Source organism: Myxine glutinosa, chromosome 2 (assembly GCF_964187855.1).
Source record: "Myxine glutinosa chromosome 2, kmMyxGlut1.1, whole genome shotgun sequence".
Lineage (NCBI taxonomy): Eukaryota > Metazoa > Chordata > Myxini > Myxiniformes > Myxinidae > Myxine > Myxine glutinosa.
In genome coordinates, this window is record NC_136262.1 from 14487491 (window position 1) to 14501635 (window position 14145).

General features: G+C 44.7%; 1 protein-coding gene across 1 annotated transcript in view; it reads left to right on the top strand.

Annotated features, from left to right (window-relative positions):
* The window catches only part of LOC137422026 (uncharacterized), a 219178-nt gene that overhangs the window by 181136 nt on the left and 23897 nt on the right, over positions 1–14145 (top strand). Inside the window, exons 23-24 of the mRNA XM_078772997.1 lie at positions 2943–3000; positions 13156–13350. The gene's annotated coding sequence lies outside the window, so the exon portion shown is untranslated. The remainder of the gene's footprint in view (positions 1–2942; positions 3001–13155; positions 13351–14145) is intronic.

Sequence of the window (14145 nt, forward strand, 5' to 3'; positions counted from 1 at the left end):
GCTAACATTTATCACACAAACAAATCAAACAGACAAAGTGTATAAAAAGGGGAGCGGTAGACAAGATGGGGACAGAGGGGAAGCACATAAACACAACATTTGTGAGGGACATCGGGAATGTGTGGGAGGGAGAGGGCTTGGGGGAAGGCGGGGTGGGTGTTGGAGAACTATAAACACAAGGACACCAAGGACTTCCAGGAAAGAAGTTGGTATTTCAAAAAAGAGGATTTGGGGTGAAATTAGCGGGGGTAGAACAGATCAAGGTTTTGGATGGGGGAAGATAAGAGATGGTGGTGAACAGCTGTTTTAAAGACCTGGAGGGAGGAGTGGGATTGAAGGGAGTGGGGGAGTTTGTTCCAGAGGTGGGAGAAAAGAGGAATGAAAGAGTGAAGGTGAGCAGAGAGTCTTGATTTTGGCAGTTTAACCATAAGAGGGTTGCAGGCAAATCTTGTGCGACCTTTCGGAATATTTGGGTTTCAGAGCCCAGAGAGAGCTGGAGGAGCAAGGCCGGAGAGGAGTCGGTAGAAGACAGAAAGACCACCAACCTGCCTGCGGTGAGTAAGTGAAAGGCCCTCGGAGGTAGCTTCATCACGGGAGATTCCAATGATTCTGAACGCTTTGGTTTCAACAGCGTGAAGACGAGCTAGGTGTGAGGCAGGAGCACCAGCCCAGAGGGGAGAGCAGTATTCCATTGAGCTGTGGATGAAAGACCTGTATGTGGTAAGGAGCTCAGGTGTGCCAAGGAAGGACTTCGCACGATGGAGGATGCCCAGTCGGCGACTGGCTTTGGAGGCCAGATTTGAAATGTGGTTTTCCCAGGAAAGATCATGGCAGATAGTGAGACCCAAAAGCTTGAGTGACAGAACTTCTTGGAGTTCTTCACAACATTCACAGACTGACACTGACACAGATTCACAGAACAGACTTCACAACATTTAAGGTTTTGATCGGATTATTGGACTCATTTTTGGGAAGAAACAACATAATGTTTGGGAAAATGAGTGGTGAGAGAGAGAGGAATAAGTCAATGACAGCCATGGGTTGGGTTCCTATGTTTGTTTTTCCTTTTTTTATTTTTGCTTGCCTCGACAGATAAGTTTCAGCTTGCTTGGAATAATAATTTCTTTTTTGGCTTGGCTGCATTAGGAGACCACCTGCATTCAAATACCGCATTTTGGGGTTCCCTGTGTGGAAGTTTAAACCATGTCTGACTGCATCTTGACCTTTGCCATTAATTTACAAAATAAATGTTTGTTTTGCAGAAAGAAAGCAGCGGGTTGTCAAAATATAAACATGCTCTCTTACTGAGAGCTAATAGTGGGGCGGCTTAGCCCAAATATTGAAAAGAATTGTGCATTTTGTGATACAAGCACCAAATTTGGCACAAATGTACATTAATATGTTGCCAACATTTTGAGATATTGGGCCACTTGAAATTCCGTAATTTTTTTTTTCAAATTTTTTCAAATTTCGTAATTTCAAATTTTTCGGGTGACACCGTCACAATTTCGGTCTTCGAGGCCGGCCAATAGGCAAAGTGTGACCGGAAGGGACGAGGTTCTCCTGACCACGTGGCCCTCGATCTGGGAAGCGAGAGGCGTTCCATTAGTGGACGCGCCCCTCACGCCCGACTTTTGGGCGGCCCCGGCAGGCCGTTTGTTTTGACGTTCCGTGACAGGCCCCGCACCCCCACCTCCGGGCCGACCGGAAGCTTGTGCTGAGTACATCATACCTCAACAACTCAGTGAGGCAGAACACAGCAGTGCACACCAGGGTGACCCCTTCAGTGCATAAACCAATTAACCTGTCCACTGCAGGGCATATAGAAATGAAGTTATTTTCTGCATATAATAATAATATAAGTTCAGTTCTATATAACAATTTCTGTTATCACCACTACCACTACAACTACCACTACTACAAGCTTTGTCTGGAATTTTGTGGACTAACAGACAAACAGACATACAGACAAGCTGGGATCAAAACATTACCTCCTTCCACCATTGAGTGTAGAGGTAAACATCATGGAAATTATATCATGCCCTAGATTTAATTCATGCTTACCCGTGTATTTGCTTCACTGGTTCACAAGGTCTTTTGCATACATGTAATTCAGACTCTCGTCTTCATTGCTGACCACACAATGTTCGCAACATATTAATGTACATTTGTGCCAAATTTGGTGCTTGTATCACAAAATGCACAATTCTTTTGAATATTTGGGCTAAGCCGCCCCACTATATCGGCCGGCCTCGAAGACCGAAATTGTGACGGTGTCACCCGAAAATTTTGAAATTACAAAATTTGAAAAAATTTGAAAAAAAAAATTACGGAATTTCAAGTGGCCCAATATCTGAAAATGTTCGCAACATATTAATGTACATTTGTGCCAAATTTGGTGCTTGTATCACAAAATGCACAACAGGTTTGCTATGCTGCTACACTATAAACAAAAAGGGTTTCTTCGACAACATTTCAATGATAACAAGAATATCAAGAACGATATTCCTGAAAAAGAGCTGGAAGAGCATTTGAAAGCTCGAATGAATGAACCAACATTTTCCCCTCTCGACCACTTGAAGTTTGCATGGGTATGAAGGCTTTGCTCAAAAACTACATGCTGTTATTTATGTGAATGTGCTGTGTTCAAATTTCAACACTGAAACCTGAAAAACTTGTGAATCTTATAACTTAGATATATTAGAATGAATTTGTGTGTGAGTTGTCGGAAAGTGATCAAATTGCGCTCGTTAATGTCCATTTAGATGCTGTTACAATGGTAAGAGTCAGACCAGAGTTCTGATCCAAATCCTATCCTTTGACACAGGCATATCCATTTAACATATCTGATCCAAATCCTATCCAGGCATATCCTTTGACACATTTATATCAAATTATATATACTTTTTTGTTCTGATGTTGAAATCTCATTCCTTTTTTAGTTCACATCTGATGAAGAAAAAGACACCAGCATTGACAGTGAGGTGAACAAAGGCAGAGGTAAGAAAAATCAACACCACAAATCAGATGAAATATTTTCTCCTGGTACTGTATTTACCTGAGGCTTGCAAATACCTTGGTGGTTGAAGTTATTACATTTTACAAGGATGTCAATTTCAAATATTCTGACAAATAATTGGAATAACTAAAACCAATCGGTAAGGATGTTCCTTGCAAGGAAATAAAAGTAACTCTTAAAACAGGAGGAGGCCAATTGGCCCATCTTACATGTTTATATCCACAAACATCCCAAACCAATTACCCAATCCATGAGGGTACACACTCCACCTACATCGCAAACCCAATACAACCTGATGTCCACTCGATGAGAAGACAGGTGAACTGTTGTTTGAGGGCATCGTGAATAGCGACATCCCAGAAAAGATATCAATCAAAACGCTTGAGTGTGATTTTTAAACTTTCTTTCAAGGATGGAAAAAGCCATGAAGAGAACAGTAAATTAACATGGAGGACCGAAGCGTAAGAGTGTAATGCAGAATATTGAATTGTGACTATTATGACAGCATTGTTGCATTGGAGTGAATGTGACTGTTTCGGTACCGCACAGTGATAATCAACAATGTGATTCCACAATTGACTAGATCTTCGCATAAGAGTGAATATTAATGCTTGTTAAATTTAAAGCTTCAAGCCTGGTGTTGGCTTAGCGGTTAGGGTGCCGGCTTGGGATCTGAGGATCCTGGGTTCGAATCCCGATCGATCGCTGAATTGAGCTCAGGTGCATCCCATTTCCTTTGATCATCCTTTGGATGTCTCTACAACTTGATTGGAGTCTACCTGTGGCCAACTCAATTGACTAGACATGATATAGAAAGAAACACACCTTTCTCGATAAGGGCCCACAGTTGACAGTGCATGTCATAGCAGAAACTCTACCATGAAGTCCAAGGTACTGTCTGTAGAACTGTCTGTAGAGATAGAATTGTGAGGAGGCGTAGATTTGGGGAAGGGTATCAAACTTCCTTTTCCGGTCTTGCTGGCGAGGGTTCGTTTTTTCGCAGCTCCACACGCTCTCCATCGAAATCGAAGTTAAGTAATTGTTCCCATTTGTATTTTCGTTATAACTGTATTTCTTTTATGGTGTATGTACGTATATTGTCCCGACAAAGATTTTCGGTGCAAATCTTTCATACCTGTATTGAAAATCGTGTTAATTCGTGTCGTCTTGAGGCCTTGTACAGTGTACACTGTACAACCTTGAGGCTTTGTTTTTCTCTCAGCGCCTGTCGTTTGTGATCCAATAACTTTCGTTCTCTGTTTTCGCAGTCTTTCCACCCCAAAGCCTACTTCCTTATGTAAATCTTAACTCAAAAAAACAAAAAAAAAAGACATTACCTTCTCTGTGCTCATTCGTTTATTCATTCTTATTCGTTCGTTCGTTCTTCGACGACGTGTTTCTCCCCCATTTCCCCAGATAGATTGTCAAATTTCAACTCGTTATTTTATCGTCCATGCGATATTGTTTGATTATAGTTAGTTTTGGTTTGAATTTCCTGTAACTCGTAATTAATTAATCGTGTTCTGCTCCTCGTGTGTGGCCTTGTAGTTGTACCCCCGTCGGTGTTTTGTTAACTTAAGCGTGTTTTGCTTGGCTCTTGGTTTTTTCCCTTCTACCCCGAACATAATACTGTCTGACGTTCTAAATCCCCACCCCCCCCCCCCCCCCCAAAAAAAACAAAAAAAACAAAAACATTTATTTTCTTTTCTCCACGTGTACTGTTGTCTCATCCTGTATTTTCTGTCCAGGTGTGCTGTTCGCCCCACCCCCATTATCTCCTTGCCATCCACCGTTTGCCCTGTTCACGTGACTCGTGGTGGTCCCTCTCGGCTCTCCCCCCGTTGGTATTTTTGTGCATATAAGATTGTTCATAGTTCTGTTTAAATATTATTTAAATATGTTTAACCTTTCCCCTTCTGTGTTTTATTCAGTGGTATATTACAACACGCTGTTTTTCTTCCTATTTAAAAGGCTTTTCTCAATTTCCTCTCCAACTCATTCCACTTCAAAAAAAAGAAATTCAATATCTTATACGTCTCCCTCACTACATGGTCTAAATTCACATTCATTCCATCCCTCCTCCATCGTTCTGAATCGGATTGCTAACTTGAAAATCACAACAAACCCAATTTGTTATCAATGTTCGTCTTTCATTAATCATCCACTTTCTAAACTCCCCTCTTGCCCCTCCCATCCAAATCCCCCCCCTTGCACCTACACTCCGAAACTTCCCCCTTGCCCCTCCACTCTTAAACTCCCCCCTTGCCCCTCCACTCCTGAACTCCCCCCTTGCCCTTCCCCTCCTAAACTCCCCCCTTGCCCCGCCCCTCCTAAACTCCCCCCTCACTCCTCCCCTTCAAAACTCCCCCCCAATCCCTCCCATTCAATTCTCCCCCCATACCATTCCTCTCCAATTCTCTCTCCTCCCCCCTCCTCCTCCAAGCTGCCTCCTCCCCACTTCGTCTCCCTTCTATCTCATACCTCCACCCCCCCAAACCTTCTACTTTCCTCTGCCCCCCCTCAAACAACTCCTCACTGTGCCGCATCCCTTCACCATCAAACCTTTCATCCTCCTCATCCTTCCCTTTCTTGGAACTCTTCTGCAACATCTGAAACACTATCAACTGCTCTCCTTACCTCCCCCTCTCATCCTTCATCTTACCCTACTCCTCCCCTCCCCTGTCCTGTACCCAATGCTCCCCCTCTCACTTCATTAACGGTATGGACCTCAAACATCCGGGGCCTTCGCTCAAACCTGACTGATCTCTCCATACAGGTTGCTTCTGACAATCCAGACTTGATCTGCTTAACAGAGACTTTCCTCCTTCAAGATGTCTCTGATTCCTTAATATCTCTTCCTGGTTACTCCCTCCTCCGGTATGATAGACCTGAGCCTCGGCCTGGTGGTGGGGTGGCTATCTTTGTCAAAAACTCTCTTCCTCACTCTCCTTGCACTGCTCTCTTTCCTCCTCACCCGCAGGAGTTCCTCTGGTTACGGCTTCCTCTCTGCTCCCACCTTTTGTTCATATGTGTTCTGTACCGTCCCCCAAACAGTGATGACTCCATCTACATTTCAATGTCTGACAACATGGACCAACTTCTATCCACTCATCCCAACTCTCTCTTCCTCATATGTGGTGACTTCAACTGTCATCATGCCACCTGGTTGGGTGTGGGTTCCTCTCTCACCAGTCATGGCACCTCAGCAAAGGACTTCTGTGACTCACTGGGATTGACACAATCTGTCAATTTCCCGACCCGGATCTCAGCCAATGGAGTATCTTCTCTTCTAGACTTGGTTATGACAAACTTCCCTGCTAATGTCTGCTGCTCTTCTTCTGCTCCAATCGGTTCTTCTGATCATGTGCTTGTCAAAGTGGACATCTCTCTGGCCATTCTCAGAGAGCCTCCTCAGCGTCGACGAGTCTGGCATTTCACTCAGGCCGACTGGGACGGTCTTCAAGCAGCCATCAATCGTCTGGATTGGTCTCCCATCTCCACTGCCTCTGACATCAATTCTTCCTGGGAATTCTTCCAAAGCAAACTGATCTCTCTCATGCACAGATTTATCCCATCTCGCCTTCAATTGTCTTACCCTTCCTCCCGTCCATGGTACACTGAATCTTGTGGTGAGGCAGTTGCCCTGAAACAACTTGCCTTTGCCTCTTGGAAGGCTAATCCAACTGAAGGAAATCTCAGTTCCTTCCACCAAGCTCGGAACAAGTGTGTGTCTACCCTCAGGAGTGCCAGGAAGCACTATCTCTCCTCACTCAAGAATGAACTCTCAAACCTGTCTCCTTCCTCCAAATCCTGGTGGCGTCTGGTCAAATCCGTTTCTGGTGTTTGTTCCCCCTCCATCCCCTCCCTTACCTCAAATGGCCACACAGTTGACATCGCACGTGACAAAGCCGAATGCCTCAACTCTGTGTTCGCCTCGAAATCCTTAATCCCAAACCCAACTGCTCCTGGACTCTGTGTCCTTCTCTCCTGACAAGGTGGAGGAGTTTTTGTCAAACCTCGACTCTGATTCTGCAACTGGACCAGACGGCATCAGCCCACGGGTCCTAAAATCCTGCTCTGCCGCTCTATCTCACCCTCTCTCTGTTCTTTTCACCCTATCTTTGGCTCAAGGTCATCTGCCAGCATCCTGGAAATCAGCTAACATTACCGCTTTACACAAAAAAGGTGCAAAAACAGATCCTTGCAACTACAGACCAATCAGCCTGCTCCCAATTATCAGCAAAGTCATGGAATCCATCATTGCATCGGATATGAAATCTTTCCTCTTCTCCAATGGCTTGATCTCTGATCATCAATTTGGTTTCAGACCAGGTCACTCTACTCTGGACATGCTGCTTCTGCTGTCTCAACAATGGATGGAGGTCCTCAATGCCAAACAGGAAATCAGAGCTGTCTCCCTTGACATATCACGGGCCTTTGATACGGTCTGGCACCCAGCTCTGCTCACCAAACTCTCCTCCTATGGTATCCATGGAAATCTCCATGCATGGCTTGCGGACTTCCTCTCTGGTCGTAGTCAACGTGTGGCCCTGAATGGATTTCTCTCATCTCCCCTTCCTGTTCAGGCTGGAGTTCCCCAAGGAAGTGTGCTGGGCCCTGTGCTTTTTCTGGTCTTTATCAATGATCTCTCCGACTCTCTGGAAAATCCTCTCTATCTCTTTGCTGATGACTCCACTCTCTGCCGCTCCATTCCTCTTCCCTCAGATCGGCAGACTGCAGCCTCCTCACTCTCTGAAGACCTGGACAAAATCACAGACTGGTCAAACAAGTGGAACATGTCTTTCAATCCTGACAAATCTCACTCTCTTACTATGTCTCTCCGAAAAGATCGACTGGACAACCCTCCCATCTACTTTCTCAACAATCCTCTCCAAGAAGTTCTGTCACTCAAGATTTTGGGTCTCACTATCTGCCATGATCTTTCTTGGGAAAACCACATTTCCAAGCTGGCCTCCAAAGCCAGTCGCCGACTGGGCATCCTCCGTCGTGCGAAGTCCTTCCTCGGCACACCTGAGCTCCTCACCACATACAAGGCTTTCATCCGCAGCTCAATGGAATACTGTTCTCCCCTATGGGCTGGTGCTCCTGCCTCACACCTGGCTCGGCTTCACGCTGTTGAATCCAAAGCTTTCAAAATCATTGGAATCTCCCGCGATGAAGCTATCTCTGAGGGCCTTTCACTCACTCACCGCAGGCAGGTAGGTGGCCTTTCTGTCTTCTACCGACTCCTCTCCGGCCTTGCTCCCCCAGCTCTCTCTGTGCTCTGTCCCCCAAATATTCCTACAGGTCGCACAAGATCTGCCAGCAACCCTCTGATGGTTAAACTGCCGAAATCTCGGCTCTCTGCTCACCTTCACTCTTTCATTCCTCTTTTCTCCCGCCTGTGGAACAAACTCCCACACTCCCTTCAATCCCTCTCCTCCCTCCAGGTCTTTAAAACAGCTGTTCACCACCATCTCTTATCTTCCCCCATCCATAACCTTGATCTTTTCTACCCCCACTAATTCACCCCAGATCCACCTTGTTTGAAATTCCAACTTCTTTCCTGGAAATCCTGGCAGTGTCCATATGTTTATACCTCTCCCACCCCCCCCCCCCCCCTTCACATGCCTCCCCCACTTCACATGCCTCCCTCCCAAAGCCCTCTCCCTGCCACAGATCTCTCCATGTCTCCATGTCTCTCGGTCCCTGCTCTCAAATGTTGTGTTTGTGTCCTTCCCCCTCTCTCCCCATCTTGTCTACCGCTCCCGATGTTATTTGTTTTATGTGTCTGTTTGTCTTTCTGTGTGATTAATGTTCGCTCTTTCACGAGCCTCGATCTTGTATACAAAAAAAAAAAAAAAAAAAATTTTGGAGAGTGTTGAAAGTTCCCAAGAGCACCATCATTGGGAAATAGAAAGAAGAACTACCCAGACTCTTCCGACTCTTCGAGCTGGCTGTCCGACCAAACTTACGGCAATGCCCCTGCATTCACCTGGTAGAAAAAAGGAACCACTGGTAGGCGTGGATGACCCACAAAATATGTAAATTACCCGATGGTTTGAACAAACTTGTGAAAGCACTGTACAGAGATGATGCCAACCAAGTTATATCTAAATCTGGTGAATATTTTGACATGAAGTCAGAAGTAGCGATCCCAGAATTGTAATGACCTTTGAGCTTTAAAATGACCTACCTATTATGCAGTTATTGATGGGATTTGCAAGGCATCAGGAGGCCTTGGTTCTCAGAAGTTCTACAAAGTATGGTGAAAATAGGACTATGAGTTCTAGAATCACAGGTGATGAAGGTTGTGGTCGAGTTTTATCGAAATTATGTGTGTGCAGTTTCAGAGGTGAAAGCAATACCTATTCTTTTTGGTGGAGGAGTGGGGGGGGAGGGAGAGGGGGAGTGGGAGTCAAGACTCCCCCCTACCACCCTTTAGACCACCCTCGACCCTGATTAGTTTTTTATGCCTCCTCTGAACTGAGAAGTTATGTTTTTGGGTTGTCCGTACGTCCGTGATAGGTTTTCATTGCCAAAATAACTTGAGAACAGCTAAGGAGATCTCAGTAAAGCTTGATACAGGTATATATAGTGATGTAAAGATGAACTTATTATATTTTGCGGTCACAAGGTCAAAGGTCAGAGTTCATGTTCGGTACAAATCCTGTTACCACGATAACTTGTGAACCAGTGATGGGATTTTGGCCAAAGTTAGTACAGGTATGTATTATGATGCAAAGATGAACTGATTTAATTTGGGGGTCAAGAGGTCAAAGGTCAGAGTCTAATAGGTTTTTGTTACCACGATAACTTAAGAACAGCTGAAGCGAACTCAATCAGACTTGGCACAAGTAATGTATAATGACGCAAAGGTGAACTGATTAGATCATGGGGTCAAGCAAAGCGGTAAGAGGTCATGGCTGGTAAACATGTGATACATGAAAACAGCTGAAGGGATTTAAATCAAACTTGGTATAGGTATGTATAATAATGTAATAATGTGGGTGCAGGCATATCGGTCATTGTCACAAAATCAAAGAGTGCCGTTCTAGTTCTCAATGCCGTGAACAAATTTCGTCCATCACGGGAGATGAAGGCTGTACTCAAATTCCACTGAAATTGTGTGTAGTTTCGGAGAAGAAAGCAAATAGCTGTTTTGGGGGGGAAGGGGGTCAAACCTGGACCCATTTTGACCCTCCGTAAAGTACCTGAGACCCCGAATTTTTTTATGCCATTAGCACACTTTGGTACATCATAGATGATGAAGGTTGTGGTCAAGTTTCATTGAAATTGTGTGTGTAGTTTCAGAGAAGAATATCCGAGCGATTACATACCATCCGACTGACGATCCACTACTATTTGTAGCTGTGATGGAGGTGCTGGCTCAGAACGTAAAGGACGGTTTACCGTGGCAGTTGTTGTATGCAGATGATCTGGTGTTGATTGCAGAAAGTATGGATGGACTGAAGGAGAAGATGAACAAGTGGAAGGAATGTATGGAGACAACAGGAATGTATGGAAAAACGAAGGTGATGGCAAGTGGTGAGGTGGAAAGAACTGGGAAGTGGCTGTGTGCTGTGTGCAGGAAGGGTGGCGGAGTGAACTCCATTCAATGTACAATGTGCGCTGAGTGGGTTCATCAAAAATGTAGTGGTTTGAGAGGGTCATTAACCAGTGTGGCGGCTACATTCAAGTGCAAGGTGTGCACAGAGGGAGCTGCAGATGGAGGAAATGTTGAGTTGGATCTTGGAGATGGCGTGAAGCTGGAAGGTGTGAAAACATTTTGTTACCTTGGAGACATGCTGAATGGAGAAGGTGGATCAGACTCGGCAACGGTTGCTCGAGTGAGATGTGCATGGAAGAAGTTTCGGGAACTGAGTGGCGTGCTGACTCGGAGGGGAGTGTCATTGAAGCTGAAGGGAAAGGTGTATGCTGCATGTGTGAGAAGTGTTATGATTTATGGGAGCGAGACATGGGTAATGAACGTAGAGCAGCAACGAAGGCTGGAAAGGGTGGAAATGCGAATGGTTCGGTGGATGTGTGGAGTATCGTTGAGAGAGAGGAAGCCAAATGATGAATTGCGAAAGATGATGGGAATAGAGCTTGTGATGGATCCTGTGAAGAGAAACAGGTTGAGATGGTTTGGTCATGTGTTGAGGAAGGATGAAAGTGACTGGTTGAAAAGAGTGATGGAAATGAATGTAGAAGGAAGTAGAGGACGGGGAAGACCGAGAAAGACTTGGCTAAAGATGGTCGAAGAAGAAATGCGGGCAAGGGGGTTAACAAGGGGAGATGCAGAAAATAGGGCAAAATGGAGAACATTGTCATGGGGACCACAAGGCTAACCCCCGCTCTTGCAGGGAAAATGGCCTCAAAATGCCTGTTGTTGTTGTTGTTGACTGACGACGAACTGACTCATTGATGGACACTGCGTGATACGAATACCTCACCTGAACAATTTTTTGTTCCAGGTTAGCTAAAACTTGACGGATGAGTCATGCTTACTTGACACCCAAGATGACATCTTCTGGTTTTGCACTTGGCAAGCAACTCAAAGTTATTGAATTGGAAGAGAAGCATGAGTGAACTGTTAAATAAATAGTCCTCGCAAAATAGTGGAAGATCTTATGGTCATCAAAACTCAAATTCAGAACATTTTGGACAAAAATGCAGTCGTCTCATGAGCGACGTGTCAAACCATGTCTCCTGTGACCAAAACAGATGACCAGTGGGTTCAAGATGCAGTAGCCATGCAACAAAATGCTACTGGACAAATTGCTGAAGGATAAGGCCTCAGTTTGCCACTGAATTAGACTTTTTTTTTTATATATACATAATCGAGGCTCGTGAAAGAGCTAACATTTATCACACAAACAAATCAAACAGACAAAGTGTATAAAAAGGGGAGCGGTAGACAAGATGGGGACAGAAGGGGAAGCACATAAACACAACATTTGTGAGGGACATCGGGAATGTGTGGGAGGGAGAGGGCTTGGGGGGAGGCGGGGTGGGAAGGGGGGGGGGGGGTGGGAGAAGTATAAACACAAGGACACCAAGGACTTCCAGGAAAGAAGTTGGTATTTCAAAAAAGAGGATTTGGGATGAAATTAGCGGGGGTAGAACAGATCAAGGTTTTGGATGGGGGAAGATAAGAGATGGTGGTGAACAGTTGTTTTAAAGACCTGGAGGGAGGAGTGGGATTGAAGGGAGTGGGGGAGTTTGTTCCAGAGGCGGGAGAAAAGAGGAATGAAAGAGTGAAGGTGAGCAGAGGGTCTTGATTTTGTCAGTTTAACCATAAGAGGGCTGCAGGCAGATCTTGTGCGACCTTTAGGAATATTTGGGTTTCAGAGCCCAGAGAGAGCTGGAGGAGCAAGGCCGGAGAGGAGTCGGTAGAAGACAGAAAGACCACCAACCTGCCTGCGGTGAGTAAGTGAAAGGCCCTCGGAGGTAGCTTCATCACGGGAGATTCCAATGATTCTGAACGCTTTGGTTTCAACAGCGTGAAGACGAGCTAGGTGTGAGGCAGGAGCACCAGCCCAGAGGGGAGAGCAGTATTCCATTGAGCTGCGGATGTAAGCCTTGTATGTGGTGGGGAGCTCAGGTGTGCCAAGGAAGGACTTCGCACGACGGAAGATGCCCAGTCGGCGACTGGCTTTGGAGGCCAGATTTGAAATGTGGTTTTCCCAGGAAAGATCATGGCAGATAGTGAGACCCAAAAGCTTGAGTGACAGAACTTCTTGGAGTTATTCACAACATTCACAGACTGACACTGACACAGATTCACAGAACAGACTTCACAACATTTAAGGTTTTGATCGGATTATTGGACTCATTTTTGGGAAGAAACAACATAATGTTTGGGAAAATGAGTGGTGAGAGAGAGGAATAAGTCAATGACAGCCATGGGCTGGGTTCCTATGTTTGTTTTTCCTTTTTTTTTATTTTTGCTTGCCTCGACAGATAAGTTTCAGCTTGCTTGGAATAATAATTTCTTTTTTGGCTTGGCTGCATTAGGAGACCACCTGCATTCAAATACCGCATTTTGGGGTTCCCTGTGTGGAAGTTTAAACCATGTCTGACTGCATCTTGACCTTTGCCATTAATTTACAAAATAAATGTTTGTTTTGCAGAAAGAAAGCAGCGGGTTGTCAAAACATAAACATGCTCTCTTACTGAGAGCTAAACAAAAAGGGTTTCTTCGACAACATTTCAATGATAACAAGAATATCAAGAACGATATTCCTGAAAAAGAGCTGGAAGAGCATTTGAAAGCTCGAATGAATGAACCAACATTTTCCCCTCTCGACCTTTTGAAGTTTGCATGGGTATGAAGGCTTTCCTCAAAAACTACATGCTGTTATTTATGTGAACTAGGGCATGCCCGTACTATATATATGCCCGTACTATATATCTATCTAAAATTATATCCCCCCCCTCTATTTACATGAAATGGTTTGGTCCATTCGCAACGCCAAAGCGAACGGCTTGCGAGTACAGTGACAATCCCCCCCCTCTATTTACATGAAATGGTTTCGTCCATTCGCAACGACCACAGAACCCCCCCCTCTATTTACATGGAATGGTTTGGTCCATTCGCAACGCCGGCACACGCGATCGTTCGCTGCTCTCTGATTGGTTGAATCGTTTTTTGGACATAGCTCGGTAAGTAATTGTCCGATTAATATGAAACCTTGAAAAGGCACATCCTCGGGTCCCCAGCAATATACCTGGCAAGTTAAAAGTATATCGGACCCGTGGTTGTCGAGAAACAGCGGTCACAGACAAACGTACAAACGTACAGACAGAGATTACTGGAATTATAGATAGATGTACTGTGTTCAAATTTCAACACTGAAACCTGAAAAACTTGTGAATCTTATAACTTAGATATATTAGAATGAATTTGTGTGCGAGTTGTCGGAAAGTGATCAAATTGCGCTCGTTAATGTCCATTTAGATGCTGTTACAATGGTAAGAGTCAGACCAGAGTTCTGATCCAAATCCTATCCTTTGACACAGGCATATCCATTTAACATATCTGATCCAAATCCTATCCAGGCATATCCTTTGACACATTTATATCAAATTATATATACTTTTTTGTTCTGAAGTTGAAATCT